This window comes from Poromitra crassiceps, assembly GCF_964638095.1.
Source record: "Poromitra crassiceps genome assembly, chromosome: 3".
Classification (NCBI taxonomy): Eukaryota; Metazoa; Chordata; class Actinopteri; order Beryciformes; family Melamphaidae; genus Poromitra; species Poromitra crassiceps.
Genome location: NC_139625.1, coordinates 17,813,731 through 17,821,096, shown reverse-complemented (window position 1 = coordinate 17,821,096; position 7,366 = coordinate 17,813,731). Strand labels below are relative to the sequence as shown.

The 7,366-nt window shown below is 42.5% G+C and overlaps 1 protein-coding gene across 1 annotated transcript in view; it reads left to right on the top strand.

Annotated features, from left to right (window-relative positions):
• The window catches only part of LOC310773693 (FERM and PDZ domain-containing protein 4-like), a gene marked incomplete at both ends in the record, with an annotated part of 102,681 nt that overhangs the window by 32,939 nt on the left and 62,376 nt on the right, over positions 1 to 7,366 (top strand). The gene's annotated exons all lie outside the window — the stretch shown is intronic.

The following is a 7,366-nucleotide window of genomic DNA, read 5'->3' as shown; positions in this document are numbered from 1 at the left end:
TACGTGTGTGGGTTTACATCTATCAGTCTTATGACATCACTGATGACATCATCAGTGTATTATGACATCACTGATGACATCATTAGTGACTTATGACATCACTGATGACATCATAAGTGTCTTATGACATCACTTATGACATCATCAGTGATTTGTGACATCACTGATGACATCATCAGTGGGACAAAAAAAAGATAGATCCATAGATAGATACAGATAGATAGATAGATAGATAGATAGATAGATAGATAGATAGATAGATAGATAGATAGATAGATAGATAGATAGATAGATAGATAGATAGATAAATAGATAGATATTAAAATTCTCGTGTTACAGATTCTTGAATGTGAACATTTTCTGGTTTATCTTCTATGACATTAAACTGATTATGTTTCGGTAGTGGACTGTTGTTCAGGACAAAAGAAGACATTTGAAGCCATCATCTTGGGCTTTAGGGAAAAAGCCATTTTGTGACATTTTATAGACCAAACGACTAATCGATTAGTCGGGAGGGAAATTAATCGACAGATTAAACAATAAAGAAAAGTTGTTAGTTCCAGCCCTAGTTATATGTGTCAGTGACTGGGTGTACTGTGAAGAGTGACAATGATTTCACCGCCTTGTTTTAGTTATGATGCCTGCCTACAGAAACTGTCTCTCTCTCTCTCTCTCTCTCTCTCTCTCTCTCTCTCTCTCTCTCTCTCTGACAGAGCTGATGCAGCAGCCAAACTTTGCTCTTATTGTTTTCAACAACCTAATGAAACTAATGAGGGAGCGGCCATGACAGATCAATCTGTCTGATGAGGGACCGGCCATGGCAGATCAATCTGTCTGGGGAAGAGTTACAGGGGAAACAAGTATCAGCATTCTAATTTAGATACAACAAAACATACTGTCTGGTGGCCTATCCAAAACCAAATAACAAACCCAACAAACAGGGAGTCTTCTGTGTTTTGTCCGAACTCTCCATCTCTCTACTGTCAACTTGTAAGAAAACGTATAAAATAAAATAAAAAGTGGCAGACATTAAAAAGACAATAAGGTCTTGGTTGGTTGGTCGGTCGGTCGGTCGGTCGGTCGCTCCATAAAAACGGAGGCTGAAATTTGGCATGGAGGTCAAGTGTATTTGTATATATGAAGGTGTGTGTTTGTTGTGTTCATCACTAAAGAGGAGGGGGGGGGGATTTCACAATGGGTAGATGACATCACAATGGATTCGGAAATTCGCATATCAGGTCGCAGCTATTGTGAATTTGTGCTTGTTTTCACACAATTCCATCCATAAGTAAGACAGTGACAGAATATCATCTTTCTGTAAGAAAACTTCTAAAAGCAAAAATCATATCAGATGGGGGACCCTGGAACAATATCTTATAAAAAGGGGGTCCGTGGTCTAATCTGTGTCAGTTTAGTCGTAACTTGACGTGAAAACATTTGAGAAGCAACTGCTCTAGACTGACATTTAGTTTTTGTATGGATGTCACATTTCGTACTAGGTGACAATTGGCAATCTGCTTTTGAGGTGTACATGTAGTTTTCTACGTCATGCAAACTACAAAATGTGAAAGGATCATTTGCCATTTTGCATTTAATCGTGCCCTTTCTTTTCACTGGAAAATGTGTATTCCCGCTACATTTTGTCAAAGAAAGAACAATTGGGTTTGTGTTACTACAGTACTTTTTCCTCTACTTCATCCTTCCGAGTTACTACTTCCTTCTGAGTTAGCTTTCTGCTCAGTCGGCGCTTTCCCACCTGCCACCTGTTTGGTACCAGGCAGGTGTGAAAGCGGCCTTCCAGAAATTGATCGTTGCCAGGTAAAAGCTTTTTGAAAGGAGGATGAATTGATCATTTTGAAAGAAAAAGTACTGTTTGAAGTCAATACAGTGGCCCTTCCAGCAAAGGCACCCTTGAGAACAAAGCTGCCCGCAGCTCTCTTCTTCCCAGTGCCTCTATTTGGATTGCTGAGCTTTTTAAAGAGAAAAGCATCAAAACTGGCGGAGGAACAGTGTTGTGAGCGTATCAGCTGGCACAAAAACTGTGTTGCATTGTTCATTCATTTGAATGCATGGATCAATTAACTCAGGGACACATTTTGTAGCGCGGTGCCCCACAAAAGATCAGCCAATGATGTCACAATGTCGAGATCAGCCGATGATGTCACAATATCAAGAGGTTGATGATGTCACAGACACTGGTGATGTCATAAACATGACCAAAATCGTGACATCATCAGGGGAAGGAGAGGGAGCTCTTGGTAGGGAAACAGTGGATGGATTAATCCAGAAGGAGGCGGTAATGCAACATAAAGGATGCCAACTGCCATAAAACGCCACAGAAGAAGAAGACATCATCAGTGATGTCACAGACACTGATGATGTCATAAACATGACGAAAATCAGATGTCACAGAAAACGTGACCAGAATCATGATTGACACTGCCCGCCTAGTAATGTCACAGACACTGATATTATGTCATGAATGAACGTGACCAGAAACGTGACATCATCAGTGATGTCACAGACAATGATGATGTAATAAATGTGACTAAAATATTGACAAACAGACAGACACCTGCAGGTTGGGAATTACACGTCCTCCGTTGCCCTTCCCTCTGGCCGTGGTACCCTTAGATCCCAAAGGCCACATTGGCAGTGCCCTGCTACCAGCCTGCTATTGTCAGTTGCTTTAAAAGCATCAGCGTGGTCTGTTTATTATTTTACTTTCTTTATTGTCCACAAGTTCAAATACAAAGGTAACAAATACATAGACAGTAAAACAATAAAAAAAACATTTGACAGGTTACAGGTTAGAATTGGGGAGAAAACGGGAGAAATACAGAAAAAAAGCAAGAAAATATATGGAACGGGGAAAAGAACAAGACAAGATGACAAGCCTGAACCATGAGAAGGGAGGATGGCTTTTTCAAGATGCTGCGGTGGTGGATTCCATTTAGTCTAATTTGAGAGTGCTTGAATCCCCCAAAAAGACTGAAAAGTAAAGGAGGTAATGCTGATAAAGCAGCTTGGAAGGAAAAACACTGAAAAGTAAAGGAGGTAATGCTGATAGAAAGCAGCTTGGAAGGAAAGGGCCATCTGCACAGAACATGTCATTTTCCTATAGTAATTATTTTTCTTTAAACAAGTGACAAAATGTGCCAGTGGGGCCAAATTATATTGTTTTAGGAATTTTCTCAAATGAAGTGTCATTTTCTTGTCATTAGTGCAATCATCTGTTTTATTTGGCCTTGTTTCAATATTTTGGCACTTTGTTTCTAGAAAATGTAGATTTTGGCAGCGTGACATTATTATAGATCAGGGGTTTTCAAAGTCTGAGACTGTGGGCCTCCCCGCAGAGTAGACAAAGCTAACTTGCTTGATTCGCCCGTGGATGTCTATGGTATGATGATTATATTATTTGATCCCATAGACACAGGGCCGGTTCCAGAACAAGATGACTAGGGATGCATCCTAGATAGGATGGGGTGCACATGCACGGGCCGACCTGAAACATTTGACATGTTATTTTACTAAAAATAATGCATTAACCATCATTTCAGGTAGAATGATACCAGCCAAGCAAGAATATTTCAAGTGTTTCAAGTGCTTTACTGAACTATTTGGACCATATAATGATAATACAATTATCTCAACCTTAAAAGGTTACATATAGGTGCCAAAAAGCCATAAATTCACATCAAAGAACAAAGAAAAACAACAATTATAATTCAAGTTTAAACAGTAAGTGTGCAGCTGCAGCATTTATTAAAAAAAAAAAAAAAAAAACTTTTCAACTGAGCATGCAGACAATTAAAATAAGGGTGCAATGCGTGCTTTTGCACCCCTGTAAAACCGGGCCTGCATAGACACCCAACAGTTGAGTTAAGATAGCCTGGTGTTGCTGTTTGACATACTTCAGACTACACCAATACATAAAAAGAAAATCTGGGCAAGTGGGGAAAACGGCAAAATCCTCCCAAACTATTGTATCTCTGAATTATATCTCTCTTTAACCAAATCACACACATTTAGGCTATTGTATGATCTCTATTCTATATCTCTGATCTCCTTTTGATCATTTTTATAGCAATAACAACATAACAACAATGTTATAACTAATGTAATATTTTTTCACTTAGATTCACTGAGCCTCCCCTGAAACTGTGTGGAGCCCCCCTGGGGAGGCCCGTCTCCCACAAAACCTCTTTTATAGATCCTATCCAAGTGTCCCCCTTTCTTCTCCCAGCTGTGAGGTCGCAGCTCGGAGATGGAGTGGTGTTTCCATACACATTGTGTACAATTGTGAAAATCCTCTTACTCGAAACAAACACACAGTACACACTCATACATACATGCATACATGCACGCACACACACACACACACACACACACACACACACACACACACACCCTCTCTCTCCCTATCACTCTCTCCCACACAAACACACGTGGCGCGGATTTGTTTTCTGGGGGAGATTATGGATTATTGTTCAGCTCTGTATGCTGGAAGTCTGCGCACTCTGGACAGCCGCTGGACGAGTTCCAGGGCATTTGACTCAGTGAATGCTGTCTCTGTGATTGGGATCTTGAAGTGTCAGTGGATCTAAGAGGAGGGAGGGCACTGGAGCACATGGGCCATCTTAGAAGGTCTTTATTAGGTGCAGATCAAGAATCCCTGACTGGTTTGACACCTGTGTCTTCTTCAGAGTGACAAGGCATTGGATTCACAGTGTGTTTAAACCAGAGCAGAGGGGGAGGAGTAAGCAACCTGCAAGGATTTTCTCCCCAATTGGACTCGGCCAATTCCCCCCGCTGTCGTTGCTCCACCCCCTCTGCTGATCTGGGGAGAGTTGTAGACTAGCACATGCTTCCTCCGATACATGTGCAGTCGCCAGCCGCTTCTTTTCACCAGCAGGACGTAGCAAGTTGGAGGACTCAAATATTACATTGAATCGCTGCGCTCCGCATACTACATAAGTGAGTCTGTGCCAGTTAACAGCCACTGCTGGTTTTGAAGGCGGGTTGAAATTGAATGAGTGACAGGTCGTAGCACCGATGAGAGAGCAAATGGGCTGCGCCTCCCGTGTTGTCTGAAAGTCATTACTGATTGGAGAGGACTGAAGCCATCACTGGCATATGACTGGCCAAGTGAACGGTTCCCTCCCATAACCAGCCCTCTGAGGGAAAGTGTCCCAGACCCAGAGAGAGCTCTGCAGCATGCAGTAACGTCGTGTATCAACGTAAGAACTCTTATGGGTCTGGCGTCGAGACTACACGGATGGAAGCTCGCTGTTCTTGACATGTCACAATAAGTATTCAGTATTATTTTCTTATATTAATTGGGGTGGGAGGCTTACCGGGTTTTATCTCCATGACAACTTCATCAACCTCTTAACCTGCACAGTAACATGTTAACCTCTTAACCTGCACAGTAGCATGTTAACCTCTTAACCTGCAGAGTAACATGTTAACCTCTTAACCTGCAGAGTAACATGTTAACCTCTTAACCTGCACAGTAGCATGTTAACCTCTTAACCTGCACAGTAACATGTTAACCTCTTAACCTGCAGAGTAACATGTTAACCTCTTAACCTGCACAGTAGCATGTTAACCTCTTAACCTGCACAGTAACATGTTAACCTCTTAACCTGCACAGTAACATGTTAACCTCTTAACCTGCAGAGTAACATGTTAACCTCTTAACCTGCACAGTAACATGTTAACCGCTTAACCTGCACAGTAACATGTTAACCTCTTAACCTGCACAGTAACATGTTAACCTCTTAACCTGCACAGTAACATGTTAACCTCTTAACCTGCAGAGTAACATGTTAACCTCTTAACCTGCACAGTAACATGTTAACCTCTTAACCTGCACAGTAACATGTTAACCTCTTAACCTGCACAGTAACATGTTAACCTCTTAACCTGCACAGTAACATGTTAAATGTTAATGTTAAAATGTGCACACACAAAAAATAAGTTAGTCAGCAGGTTTTTTTTTTTTTTATCTTTCCTCGTGCATTGTTGTTGTAGCTATCACCGATGAGATTTGAGGTCGCGGACAGTAAGCTCTTCTCTATAATAGTTTGTGGCTCTGACAAAGTAGTAACACGAGAACATATTATTTAGAAGCTTCAAGTCTGTGGTATTTCTCTGCATCGAGGATACGTTTTATATCCCTGATTATTCCTGTGGGATGCCTGCTTTATGACCTGCGGATGATTGCTCAAACAGAGCATGCACGAGCCCACTCCAGCAGAGCTCAGGGTGAGACGGGAGAGGCTGGGCTCAGAGTGAGGCGAGAGAGGCTGGGCTCTGGCAGTGTAACGCACGCCTCTGGTGCTGTGGATGGTTGACTCACAGGGTTGGAGGCTGAATGTCAGCGATACGGTTCATTACAGAGGAGGGCGATTCGCTTAAAGTTAGAGCAAGGCGATGATTATATATCCGCAATTCTCATTGTCTGGGAGATTAGATTTTTTTTTTTTATCTTTGCATAATGCACATTCCTTTCAAATGGTGCATTGGAGGCACTCTGTCTGGTCTTTGTGTTTCACCTCTGTGTGTGTGTGTGTGTGTGTGTGTGTGTGTGTGTGTGTGTGTGTGTGTGTGTGTGTGTGTGTGTGTGTGTGTGTGTGTGTGTGTGTGTGTGTGTGTGTGTGTGTGTGTGTGTGTGTGTGTGTGTGTGTGTGTGTGTGTGTGTCTCTCTCTCTCTCTCTATCCGCGCTCTCCTGAAATCCTCAATGACATTGTTAGCGTAATCTGCAATAAGCCAATCAGCTGTCACATCAGTGGTTTTTCCTCCCCGCGCTCGTACGTTTTTGCAGAGCACACAGCCATTGATTGCCTGTCTGCGGAGCTGCGCGAGCCGTCATTTGACTGTGGTCGATTGCGCTAAGCAGCGCTATCTCAGACTGCAGGCCACGCACCAAGAGACAAGAAGGCACACTAATTGGACTGAGAAGGACCTACAGTATATAGCTATAGTGTTAGCCTGAGTTCGTCAGACCAAATCGCAAATGCGAATGAGTCGGGAAAGTTAAATTTCGATTTCCAGGGGGGGCGTCATCAACGGGCGCAGACCAATGTCTCTGGATGGAATTAGATAGGCCTACAAGCAATCAGAGCAACAAAATGTGAATTTGAATTTGAATGAACGTGAAGCGAAAATGCCTCAATGGCACTCCTCTGTCTGTCATCGTATCAAACCTGCCCCATATTAGATAAACGGTTGCGGTTGTGATTGGCCCGACTGTTATCAGGTCGGGTGGAAATCTGAACAGGAGGGGGGCCAGACGCATCTGCCAGAGCAAATAAAACATGAACTCACAGATTGGTCAGGTTCCCAGGCTAGTGGTTCTCT